Below are 14659 nucleotides of genomic sequence, written 5' to 3' on the forward strand. Positions count from 1 at the left end.
AGAAAACGTAAGAGAGATAAACGATAAATAGTTGGATCGCGATATATTATATGTACATATGTACATATATGTATGTACATACATAAATAGCTACTGTTATGTTGTTGTTGTTTCTTTTTCTTCTGCCTTTGCTTATATTTTAAAGCGATCCTGCTTGTTGCTTTGTTAGCCCAACGGGTATCACCAGAACTTGCAAGTAAGAATACTTGACTTCGAAAAATTTTGGTTTTTGTTTTTTTTTAGTGTGTTTGGAGACACGAAGTAAGCTTGAAGGCAGGTAGTTTAACAACAGTTTTTCAAAAATTTTCCTTAATACAGTTGATTTATGTATGTACCATATGGGCATATCCCAGAAACTCTCTACCAACCAAAAATATTTGAACTTAATCCAACCTAATTTTTTTTAATGGAGCATTAGAATAGATATCCAATTTTATAAATTGATAAAAAAAATTTTCGATGATGATTAATACAAAAAATTATTACCAAATCCTACCCTACCTCAGGTCTTTTCAGGTGTTATACAAAAAAAGTGAAATTTTTCACGTGTTCATCATTGCTTTAGTATTAACATAGATGGTCCAATCGAAAGCTATATTGTTATTTACTCAATTCTCCTTAAAATTTGAAAAAAAAAAATCGTTTATTATTCTGGAAACATTAAAATTTGGTATGAAATGATAGGTAAATGCGTTGTAGCGTGCGTAACGGAAAATCAGTTTTTTTTTATATTGTGAGTAGAATTTGTTTTTTTACAAATCATCTATAATTTTAATTTATATAAATATCCTGCTTTTAAGAAAAAAATTTTCATTCCACAATTAAAAACCAAAAAATTACAGCATATTCATTTCTGTGGCGTGCGTAACGATTTGAGTTCTCACAAAAATTGCAATAGATGCCTTTGCAATTTTTATTCTGTTTTCTTATCACTTCGCTTCTTAAATCTATTCTTCGCCTACTATTCTTAGCCTACTATAATCGTACCGATTAGCGATTATTTTTTTAAACGGTAAATTTCGCGTTGTCTCGCCTTTGGTTTCGTTTGAATCATTTGCAATTATCTTTCAGTGTCCCTCTAGATTATCGGCATATTGGTACCACAGAAAATTGTTTGTTTACAGTATAATATTTAATAATACACAGAAAATTGTTTGTACACAATATTATTTTTAATAATATTTAATAAGATTCAACGTAACAGTTGAAAAAATGAAAACGGGTGCAGAGCGTATTCGAAAATATCACAAAAAATACAATTCAGTGAAAACTTAACACAAATAGAACGTTTAAAAAATGCGAAAAGAATGAAAATTTGTAGAAAAAATCTTAAAGAAAAACTTAAAAATGATGATTCATTATCAAAAAAAGTAAAGGCTGACCACCGAAACCGTATGCAAATTTTTAGAAAGAAAATAAAGGAACAAAAACAACAAGAGCAACGAATAATATCGTTGGATGGTGCATATAAGTGCAAAAATACCCTTTAAAAGGCCTTAAAAAAAGTGGAATTAGCGTTACCAAAAGACATTAACAAAAAAAAGGAAATTCTTAGAATGCTTACAGTAAAATACTTGAAAGAGGAGGAAGAAGCTCAAACAAAAAATACGGTTGACGAAAATGTTAAAATGATTTATGAGTTTAACACTAATGATGACATCTCTACGGAAACTGCCGGAAGAAAGTCCACACTTATATCAAAATCAAATAACCTTCCAATATCTAAAAAATTCATGGTTATGGCAATTGGAGAAGTATATGACCTGTTTAAAACAACGTTTCCTGGAACAAATATTTCACGTACTAAATTTCATAACAACCGACCAAAACACGTGGAATTGTCTAGTAAGCTTCCACATAACATGTGGGTTTGCCAGTACCACGCCAATTTTTCATTTTTATTGGAAGCTATGTTTGGCATTTTTCGTATGTTCCCATCTAACTTGGGCAATTTTTTAAGAAAAGTGTGTTGTGACGAAACCAATGAAGTTTGTATGAGGAATGAATGCAACAAGTGGATTAAAGATATTACAGACGCTTTCGTCCCTTTGATTTACATTAATCAACTCGAAGAGCTTACTGAATGGAAGCATTGGAGAATCGTTGATAAACGCATCATCATTAGTTATACGAAAGGACCAATAACTGATTTGATTAATGAATTGAAATCTCAGTTACCTTCCTTTAAACTGCATACTTACGTTTAAAGGACTCAACAAAAATACTTTCAAGACCGAAAAATATCTATTAAACAAGATGAAGCTGTTCTGCAAGTCGATTTTGCGGAAAACTTTAGGCTCCTCAATCAAAATGAAATTCAGTCTGCATATTTTAGTTACTCCCAAGTTACCATTTTTACTTGTGTTGCCTGGTTGCACAATTGCACAAGATCATTTGCTATTACGAGCGATTAACTGTCACAAAATAAATATGATGTTTATTGCTTTCTCCAGTTAATTGTAAAGAAACTTAAAAAACAAAATGCTATTTCGAAGTTAATTTTATTTTCTGATAGCTTTGCAAGTCAATTTAAAAACAAGTTCATTTTGAGTATTATACCGTTTTTTAAAGAAAAATTAGATTTGACCAACTTTAACCCTTTCGAACCTGAAAGCAACCAGCAGGAAAATTCCTGGTTTATTGATTACTATAGCTTTAGTATAGGCCTTAAAAGTAGAAAATTTTGAAGTGGAGTCTCTACCCCCTCCAGGAGGGCCTAATTGGGGTGGGACATATGCGTCCATTCCGTTGTTTTGAGCGGGACGTATAAGTCCCTTTGGGTCTCTATATCACATAACTCAATAAAAACTAAACAGTATGTTGGATATTTTTTATCAACTTAAAATCATTTATTTCATTTATTTTGAAGGAAAAGTTAGTAAAACTGAAATTATATTTCATAAAAATATTAGATAAATCATCGTTTATGATAAGGTGCGAAACAATTCTTACATGGTGGAATTTGACACTCTTCACATATCGTTTTAGTGCGTTTTATAATATTATTGAGGCGACATCCAGCACATCCTCGTCTTGTGCCTCCTTCAATTTCTATTACCGAGTCAGATCGGCTGAAATGTGCAGCAATGATAGGATTCGTTGAGCTTGAATTATCTTACGCGGCTGGAAACTCTCATCAGGTATTGACTAAACCGTAACATTTTCGAAGTATGGCATATTGTTATTTTCGCCGCTTTCTATTGATTGCAAATCATCATTGTTAGAAGAATTTCCTTCATTATTTTCGTCAGATTTGTCCGTTAGACAACTTTCATCATCAGAAGGCTCGTAAGTATCTTCACTTCCATCTGAAAAATCGACGTCAGAAAGGTCACCAGATTCGTCACACTCCATAAGCTGGGCTAATATATCCTCCTCATTTAGTTTTCTTGACATTGTGCAAAGTTTGTCTAAAAAAACAGGTTTATAGTACATTTTTTCGTAAATTACTAAAAGTTAAAGAATGTCGGCAAGCTCTAAAGGGGACATATTTATACCAACAAATAAACCTAACGGGACACATAGATCCCATAAATAAAAATTCTCATAATAACACTTAAAAACTGAAATATTACTAGATTATATTATTATACATTACTTACTAATATTACTTACCTAATTACAGCGATCCAGAACACTCTTTTGAATACTTATATTCACTAAAATCATTAAATATTCAAATGAAAATAGCAACTGATGCAAGCACAGTAACATTCCGAAGAAAACTGAGCGTCTTCTGTTTACAATTTTAGCAAAAAAAAAACACAGATCCGTTACCTGAACTTCAAAATACCAGACAGGACAGTTTTAAATGAGCTTAAATGGAAAATTAAGAATTTAGTTATGAGAAAACTTTTTCTGGGATGTATGTGTCCCAACAGGTCCGAAAGGGTTAAGTGGAATTTTTTTGCAACTGCTCACGGAAAGGGTGCAGTAGACGGAATTGGAGCTGTCATAAAGAGAAAAATTCGGCAAATGGTGAAAGCTCAGAATATTGTTCTTAATAAATTTAAATTGGCAAAAATTAATATAAATGGTATTTCTATTTTATATGTAAGCAGTACATATGTATATAAAAAATACAACTGCATTTCTTTCGGAGAGATGGGCTAACGTTAAGAGCATTCCCGGAATAAAAAGCAACCATTATTTTTCATTTCTTAATGAAAATGAGCTCGAAATAGCACTAAAGGCAGATTCAGCAAAACATAAAATTTATTTATAAACATACATACATTAATAAATTAATTTATAAACATAAAATATGAATTAAATAATCTTATTAAAAAAGAGTATAAATTGTTTTGTTAAAATAAATACAATTGTTTTTATTTATATACTACTGGAAAAAATTTAGCGTGCGTAACGTTGGGTTCACGGCCATTGATAAAAAACTACAAAATTTTTTGGCTGCAAGTAAGTTATTTTAGAATTCTCTTATATTGATCTTTCTTTAAGGTATTTCATTTGGTGTGCTTTAGTATACAAAATTTGCTAAAAATTACGAAAACTTACCTCAACCTTCAAAGCTACTTCCATTTTTTGTAGCGTACGTAACAATACTTTGAGATCATATTTTTCGCAGCTTAAACCTGTTACAAAAAATATTTTGATATGTATGTATGTATTTGCATTTTCTTTTTTTGCTCGCCATTGCTTATTTATTATAGGCGATCCTGCTTGTTGCTTTTTTAGCCCAAGGGGTATCACCAAAACATGCAAGTAATAATACTTGACTTTGAAAAAAGTTGATTTTTATTTTTTTTTTGATTTTGGAAAATTATAGTGTGCTTAGAAACACAAAATAAGCAATGGGCAAGGACCGTAATTTTTTCAATTATTTCGGTACCAATTCATGTACATACGTATTAGAGTGATTCAAAAAAAAAAATTTTTTTTTTCGTTTGGTATTTGGAAAAATAGGTTCCTAGACACCTCTAAGAAAGCCTCTCCAAACATGAGTTTTTAATTGTAACGGGAAGGTCCTCCTACATACAGTTTTCTATTTTTTCTTATTATCAGATAGAAAAATTTATATCTTGCTTCCAACTACTTGAAAAAATATCTTGTTCGTTAGATTTTGTAGGAAATTGAATGTTCTACAAAAAAAGTCTATTATGATTTTTTCTTAAGCCCAAACGTTTAAAAGATATTAACAGTTAAAGTTTGATTATTTTTGGGAAAATTTTTTATTTCTTATGAATTTTATAACTCAATGAAAAAAAATATTATGAATAGGTTTTTGGAGAGGCTTTCTTAGAGGTGTCCTAGGAACCTATTTTCAGAGTACCAAACGAAAAAAAAATTTTTTTTTGATTTACCTTAATATGCATTGATGTTTGACGATGAATATCTCGTAAACGCTTAACTTAATCGAAAAATCAATGAGACCATTTTTATAGAGCAGTAAATTTCATAAAAAACTGTGAGTTTCATCATTCATAATATATTTTTAATTTGCTATTTGTTAATATATGCCCATAAATTTCTTGCACTTTTTCTTTATGTATTGCATCGTTATGTATTTAATTTTTATTTTTTCATTTTCTATTTTACGTTTGTGGTTTTTTATCTCAGGTGCCTTTCTGAGAGGCTTGAAGGACCGTTTGTTCTTTACACTTAGTTTCACTTTGTATGTGGGGATATACTTACATTAACTGCAAACTATGTATCCCTTTTATTTTATTTAAATTAGAAGATATTACTTTTTTATTAATGCAATTTTATGTTTATATTTTTTTTTTCTTTGACGATTTTAATTATTCCAATAAATTGACAAACAATACTATAATTTGATAAATTGGACACTGCCGATCCTATCGCACACACTCACACGCGATCGGACGGGATTCCAGCTTTTTTTTTTAATGTGAAACGATCAGCGGTCGAAAAAAGGCGAAACGTTTAGAATACCGGCGAAAATCGTATTGGATCTAACCAATCCTTTTTGATCGGTTGGGTGGTGAAAAACGATTATGGTGTGTGTGTAGTGTGGTTGGTTTGTTGCGTGGTATGATGATGTAGGTTGTGCGATGAATGTTGTGTCGTGTGATGAATGTGAGTGGTGTGATAAATGTTGTGTGGGGTGATGAATGTGAGTTGTGTCATGAATGTTGCGTGGAGGGGCGAGATGCCATGAAGTCGCATAAACAAATGATTTTAATTGAAGACTAACTCTTTCTTTAGTATTGATCTTGTTTTGTCCAACCCGTTCAATAATAACGGATTCTCTCCTGGAAGGAAGTTTTAATTTATTTGGTTATAAGGTGAACTTGAGACCCATTATCTAATAAGGCATGTGCCTTTATTATTCTTCCATCACGGTCTTTTATACCAACAATTGCTGTAGCTAGCAGGACATGTTTAGAATCACTTTTTAATCTCCCATTTTTCGTATTTTTAATCAGTGTGCTTTTTGCTTTATCTTTGTGGAGCCATAAATGATGGTTTCCTTGACATGTGAGGCAACTTTCGCCTTTACATTCTTTTATATTGTGCCCTGTTTTAAGACATTTGGTGCATAATTTGTTTTTCATTACTGCATCCCATTTGTCTTGGGTAGAAAGAGATTTAAATTTATAACAATAAAATATATTTTGTGAGAAATTACATCCCATTATCCATTAAAATCTGCATTTTGAAATATTGGTGATGTTTTTCAAGCTTGTGCTGCTTCTATAATTTAAGGTCGGTATTTCCTTAGTGTTTTTAAGGGAATTTTCATACCTAAGTCTTAAATTATTGTCTAATTTTTGCAGACGCGTATAGTTTAATAACGTTTGTAACAATTTGTCTGTAGAAAAACTGAGACTTTCCAATGCTTGTGTACCTTCAGAAATTTTTTCTTGAAATTTTCGTACACTAAAAGCAGTCTAAGTCACTACTGGTGCATCTAAAATTTGTTTGAAATAATTATTTGCTAGTAACCTTTTATTTGTAAATTTTTTATTAAGAAGGTTCCAGGCAACTGAAAAATTTGTTGAGGTTGAAGGCAGATTTGCAATACAACTTGCAGCCGATCCTCTTAATTTAGTTTTTAAAATACACATTGTATACGTGTCTGAAACATTTTGAGAGACTACGAGTTGCTCAAACAATTCTTTAAAAGTTTGCCACTGCGCGTAATCTCCTGAAAAAATGGGAATGTCAACTTGAGGCAACGTAAAATTGGCAGCATTTTTTTTGTTAATAGATTTTAATTTGAGTTTGTAAAATCTATTTCTTAAATCATAGAATTAACTTGTTAACTCTTCATTTTCGTGCTGGCTAATAAATTCAAGCACAGTATCACGAGTTTTTTCTATAAGTCTCTATGCTGTCTAGAGAGCAAATTTCGTTTATTTCACAGTCTTCAATATTGTTTTCTAATTCTGTTAATAAGAATTGAAGCCTGCGAACTAAACCAGGATTTGGATGGCATTCCATTTTCCTGGGAGCACTATTTTCTTGATTTATAGCAATAAATTCGCTTAACTTGGCGTACGCTGCCAAATAAAGCGTACCTACCGTCCCTTCTACGTCATTTTTAAAATAATAATCTTTTTTATTTTTGGGATCTTTGGACCATTCCAAGTGGATTCGTTGAAACTCTGACCATTTTTTGTCCAAACTATCTTGGAGTTTTTCTAAATTTCCAAAATCTTCATTTATATCCATACTCATGGACTTAAAATGAAGTTTTTGCAGTTCTTCTGCTAATTTAATTTGGTTTTTTCTTTCCCAAAAACAAAATAAATAATTTTATATGAATTAAATAAGAAAATGAAAATGTTTTTACCTTGGTAGAATGTGGATGTGGTTTATGATGTGAATTTGGTTATTATCAAAAAAATTTTTTTGTTTTGGTTTTTAATTCACTTCTTTTTTTTTAATTATTAAATATATATTTTTTTTAAACAGACTTTTCACTTTCACTTCAATTTGTTTTTTTGTTTAACTCGAGTGTTTTAAAGAACTTAGGGGTCATTAAAATGGAAAATAAAAACGACGCGAAGGTTTTAAGATCAAAACATGCAGAGCACATACACATATCTTAATACTAATCTATTGTACATATCGACAGTATGTACACATATCTTAAACATAAGTGTTCCCAACGGCATACACAACTATTTCTTATCTATTATTAGTTTAGGATCATTTGCGATTCTTTACATTGTATACATTAAATACTACAGTCTCTAATCAATATACCCGAAATGAACATTTATTACGGTGATGATTGAAATGGGTATTTGTACATACATATTTATATTTACGACTGTATTTGTATGTGTTAGCGATAATGCACATAAAAATTTGTAATATGATATCTGTTTCTATACAGATTTACAAAAATATCCTATTTACAATTGTAGCCGTTAGAAACTGTTCAGAAATCTCAACACAACCAAAAGGAAAGGAAACGGAGAGGAAACAAATTGGGCGCAGTGGTATAGGCCACACCCCACATATAAAGCCCTCAAAGACCTTTGAAGCGGTACAAAGTGAGTGTATCTACTCCATTTATTCTTTTAAAAATTTATACTTATTGGCATATACATATGTATGTTGAAAGTTACAGTTTATCTTTCTAAAAACTTTAAACAAACCTGTTAACTTTTAATAGAATGGTTGGTACCAAACTGTTTGAATTTACGGTAGATTTTTGGGAAACCGAAAACAGTTTTTGAATTCTGAAGAAAGGAGCCTATGTACACCTCCAGAAGCTACACGCTCAAAGCAAGGTGCTACAAAGCAAAAAAAGCTGAAAAAATGTTTCTATACTGAGAGTGACAGTCTAATTCGATACTGCACTCGATTTTCATTTTCACCGATTCAAGAAAATTCTGAAACGGTATTAGGAATCAAAAAAGAATTTTAGGCTCCAAGCTGCGTATGACGCAAATGTAGAATCTGACGAATCAGATCTACCTGAAAATTTCAAATCTTCAGCATTCGCCAAATATGAAAATTGCTTAGACCTGTACGAAGAGACAAAAGTATGAACTCCGATCAATTGAAATTAATTAAAGCAATTGCACCTACTCCACAACCGAGAGCAGAGCTGCCACAAGTTTAAAGCCAAGAGGCAGTTCAGGCATCCATCTCAAGGTACCCGCATGTTACACTGAAATATTTCATGGTGGTTATAAACTATGGCTGTCCTTCCGGGACATGTTTATAGCCGTATGTACACCATCCAAATTATCACTGAACTGTTTTACCTCCGATACAAAACAAAAGGTCAAGCAAGCGTAATAGTCAAACAGTTCGCTCTTAAGGACGAAAATTGCAATTTTGCTTGGGAAGTTCTAAAAGCTTGTTACTAGAACGAAAGAATATTAGTCGACAAACAATTTACCATAAATTCAGAAAGAAACAAGTGAAGAATTTATAAAACTTCAATCCACTGTTTCAAATTGCTTGTCGGTTCTAGCGACACAGAATATTCCCACAAACAATTGGGACTCCTTTTTGGTAAATACATATGTACCATATATGCACAGCTGAATTACCAGAAAAATCGTTAGTTTTGTGGGAGCAATCGCTCTCATCAAGAAGAAAGTGCCCAACGTGGTAACAAAGGGCACAAGCTGAGATTTTGCGTGAAATTTAAAAAATTATATATTAACGAAAGAAATAATTTCGTAAGGACGAAAAAACTTTGTACAACTGTTTGTCACATGCGCATTCGCTCAAAGATTGCGAAAGCAAATTTAATTGCGTTTATTGCCATAAACGACATAACTCAATGCTTCACATTACAAATTTTTCCAGCTTTGCTCAAAATAACGCTATTGTTAAAAGAGTTGCGGGATTAATTGCAATAGCAAATCCCGACTTACAAAAGTCCGAAAATTGCTAAGTAGCACCATGTCGCTCAATGGCATTAAAAATTCAGACGCTACACAGCGAAAACCAAAGCAGTGTATTATTCCTCACAGCAGTGGTTTTCATCGAACATCGAGGAGCACGAGTACCTCAATACACAACTGAAGAAATTTAAGAGTTAGAAGAACTCCCCCTCATATCAGTCACAAACCCTGAAGATCGATATTGTGAAGATTTTCACAAATCCACAACGGTAAGACATTAGATACTGGCCGGTACGTCGTTAGACTACCACTTAAGCCAGAATTTGCCCACACACTCGCCTTAGGTCATTCCCGCACCTCTGCTATCCAACAGTTTTTAAGTATGGAAAAAAACCTACTTAGAAGAGCTTCATTTAGACTACATGGAGGAAGACAGCCCTGGCGAAAAAATTATAAAAAGTAAATACTATTATTTTTACCTGCCACATAATGGAGTAATAAGGCAAGACAAAAAAACCACAGAGGTAAGAGTTGTCTTTAATGCATCAAAATCCTCAAGTTCGGGGAATTCTCTGAATGACATTTTATTTACAGGACCCACGCTTCAGCCGGATTTAATGCTCCTCATATTAAACTGGCGTATATACAAATACGTTTGCAATGGGGATTTCAAAAAAATTTATCGTTAAATAGTGGTACATAAAGATAATCGAGATTTTCAGCGAACTATTTTCCGAAAATCTCCAAATAGTCCACCACGCAACTTTAAATTAATAAAAGTTACCTTTGGCGTAAATTGTGCCCCATACCTAGCCATTCGTACACTCCACGAACTGACACAGGCTCTAAATACAGTAGGGTGTCCAGTAAAAAAGATAACGGCGAACCACCCTAATATTTTAAAGGACATACCTAAAGAAACTCTTTTCGACAATAATTTCCTTAAATTCGAAAAGGAAATCACAACAAAAACTTTGGGGATACAATCGAATGCGACATCTGACCAGTTTTCACACACTAATGAGTCAATATCCGCACTATCAGCTATAACAAAGAGGCAAATTTTATCCTCGGTGGCAAAACTTTTCGTCCCCACAGGATGGCTTTGGCCAATTATGATACAAGCAAAAATTCTAATACAAGAATTGTGACTAGACTAAACCACTTCGTTTAGAAAAGTACTAGTACTAGCCAAGCTAATACCCATGGTGAAAATGCATCTAAATATGGCAAAATATAAATTGTATCTCCTTGACCTAGTGGGATCAGCCACTTGGCGACAAGTAGCCAGTGCTGACAATCCTGCCGATCTAGGTACAAGGGGTGCAAGTCTCTGCACCTTGCCACCACCACTCTTTGGTGGAATGGCTCTCGATGGTTAACAGAATCTCCCGATTCTTGGCCTCGATCGCCAGTGCGCAACATAATTGCCACAGAAAGTCGAAAAGTCAACTCTTCTCACATGACTTGGGGTGATGCTGACATCCTTGAGCGATTTTCATCATACCCCCGAGCACTCAGGGTAATCGCTTACATGTTCAATTTCATCAAGCGACTCAAAATAAGAGTGAAGGGAAAACCCACGCTGTACGCCCAAGACCTAGAAAAGACAAAGACCGCTCTTTTCAATGATACTCAGTCGCGCCACTTCAAGTGCGAGATGTGAAATGAATGAGAAAGAACTAATTCTTAGTACTAGATCCATTTCTGGATACGAAAGGTCTGCTTCGTGCTAATGGTCGTCTTGCCAACTTCAAGCCATATAATGAACGCCATCCTGTAATAATACCAGAGGAGTCTCGACTTGCCACATTGCTCCTCAAATATATACACATACTAATGTTGCACGCTGAACATCGCCTAATGCAACATATAATTCGCCAAGAGTTCTATATTTCCCGATTTAAGCCTCAAATGAAAAGATGCATTTTCATGCACCATGCATAAACAGAAAATGAGGACGCAGATTATGGCAGAACTTTCACCGGAACGCTGTAACTTTGCTCTGCCTTTCACTGTTACAGGTGCAACAACAACGAAAAGCAATTCAAATAAATCAATGAAACCGCAGACCGCAACAAACCGTTAAAAAATAACAATATTATTACAGAAATGATCAGTCAATATGACGACCCGGTCATGCCACTGAACGTGGCACTCTCGCCCATTCTATTTATATACTACCATGTATATTCAAATCCCATTTTTTACAGAGATTTATATACTACCATGTATATTCAAATCCCATTTTTTACAGAGATCAATATGGACGTGGACATGCCTACCATATCAACACCAACGTGGCATGAACTGGTCCTATTCCTACGCCCCGCCCAGCCAATGCTACTGCATCGACCACCGTTTCTGGTAGTTGCTTACGAGCAGTCCCATCAACGCCATCGGCCCAAGCCGAACCGCGTCGCCTCCGATGCCCTCTCTGTCACCGGAAACACCGGCAACAGCACTGTGGTTTCTATAAAGGAGTGTCACCGACACAACGTCAGTGGGTCGCCCAGGCACATGAGCACTGCCTCAACTGATTGTCGCACACACATGTGACGCAGGAGTGTGCTTCCGCTGATTTGTGCCACACGAGTGGCAGACCACATCACACGCTGCTTCACCGTACCCCACGATGTGATGCAGGTCGGCCAGCTACCAATACCAAACCAAGACAGACAAACCGAGCGGTACGACAACGAAACACCGCCGCGTATCCTGAGTCCTGTCCATGACGTCCGCAACGCATTGCAGCAACTCCGCACCGTTCCAAAGGCTACAATATCGCCACACCACTGGGCTTAGCAACGTAGTGGCAACACTTCAACAACTCCAGCGACTGCTGGGCTGAATATTCGCCTATGGGGGCCGGGATAGCTAACTGAAATAAGCCTCCCCCTAAAGTCACCACCTCAACACAGCCGAACACGAAGACACATCAGTGCCAACACTCCATTACACCACACACACAGAAACCACATACCAACAGGACCCACACATCAACACTCCCCACACGCGAGAGCACCCCACATCCACACACAAACATACACCACACTGGGTACCACTCAACAAAAAAGGTCATCATCTCAACACTTCAGTTCTTTTTTGGTCAGCACTCGAAGTCTGCACGTCGGCCCCCCGTTTATTAAACCGAGTTTGTTATTTTTAATCGTTATATAAGTATATCAAAATATTTGAATATAAACCAATAATCTAAAATTGTGTAGGCCGGCGTTTTTACTTCAAAAATGAGTGAGTGAAAGAAAGTGGTAAGTGTCATGTAAAGTGAAGTGGGCACGTAAGAAGAAACCCTGTAGTTTAGTAAAAAAACTTAATTCATAACTCGACCTCCCAAGACACTACAACAAAAACACTAATTTCTAAAAAATGAAAAAAAAAAGATTGTTTCCTCTTTTTTATATTTCATTGTTTTTCTGAAAAACTGAATTAATCATTATCCAAATCCATAACAAATATTTTCCAGAATTCACTTCACGCAACACAAAACGCGTGTTGCAATTTCGAGAATAAGGACGTGCGTACTGAACGAAGTCTAAATTCCGACTACTTGTGTGGCAATATACCGGGCTCAAGGTCAATAATTTAATCGGTTTATTGTAGTACGGTTACTTAGGTACTAGAAAAAATTAATTTTGAGTAGCTTCGCTGTAGTTTTTAATTCTCATTTTTATCCTTTGAAAATAAGTGAGCGTGTTTTACTGAGAACAGTGTATTGTTGCGACTAAAATTTTTAAAAGTGTGCGTGATCCTGACGCCAAATGGTTTGTTGTATGTATGTTCCAAACCACTTTCGCCAATTCAACTATGGTAGCATTTTTTATACACTGTGTAATAGGGTCCAGTTGTGCCTAAGTACTGCGATTTAGTCAGAAGGCGGATTACGCACATCTGCAATACCTATCTACTTTGCGTAAAAGTTACATTAAGATATACAGGACACACAGTCTTCTTCTTAATTGGCGTAGACACCGCTTACGCGATTATAGCCGAGTTAACAACAGCGCGCCAGTCGTTTCTCCTTTTCGCTACGTGGCGCCAATTGGATATTCCAAGCGTAGCCAGGTCCTTCTCCACCTGGTCCTTCCAACGGAGTGGAGGTCTTCCTCTTCCTCTGCTTCCCCGGGTAAGGTACTGCGGGTACTGCGTCGAATACTTTCAGAGCTGGAGTGTTTTCATCCATCCGGACAACATGACCTAGCCAGCGTAGCCGCTGTCTTTTAATTCGCTGAACTATGTCAATGTCGTCATATATCTCGTACAGCTCATCGTTTCATCGAATGCGATATTCGCCGTGGCCAACGCGCAAAGGACCATAAATCTTTCGCAGATACTCGCAACGTCGACTCATCAGTTCTTGACATCGTCCAAGCCTCTGCACCATACAGCAGGACGGGAATTATGAGTGACTTATAGAGTTTGGTTTTTGTTTGTCGAGAGAGGACTTCGCTTCTCAATTGCCTACTCAGTCCGAAGTAGCACCTATTGGCAAGAGCAATCCTGCGTTGGATTTCCAGGCTGACATTGTTGGTGGTGTTAATTCTGGTTCCTAAATAGACGAAATTATCTACAACTTCAAAGTTATGACTGTCAACAGTGACGTGAGTGCCAAGTCGCGAGTGCGACGACTGTTTGTTTGATGACAGGAGACCCATTTGTTTTGCTTCCTTGTCTAGTCTGGAGAAAGCAGAACTAACGGCGCGGATGTTGAGGCCGATGATATCAATATCATCAGCATACGCCAGCAGCTGTACACTCTTATAAAAGATGGTACCTTCTCTACTAAGTTCTGCAGCTCGAACTATTTTCTCCAGAAGCAGGTTGAATCCCGATTCTGACGGAGC

This window comes from Bactrocera tryoni, unplaced genomic scaffold (assembly GCF_016617805.1).
Source record: "Bactrocera tryoni isolate S06 unplaced genomic scaffold, CSIRO_BtryS06_freeze2 scaffold_11, whole genome shotgun sequence".
Classification (NCBI taxonomy): domain Eukaryota; kingdom Metazoa; phylum Arthropoda; class Insecta; order Diptera; family Tephritidae; genus Bactrocera; species Bactrocera tryoni.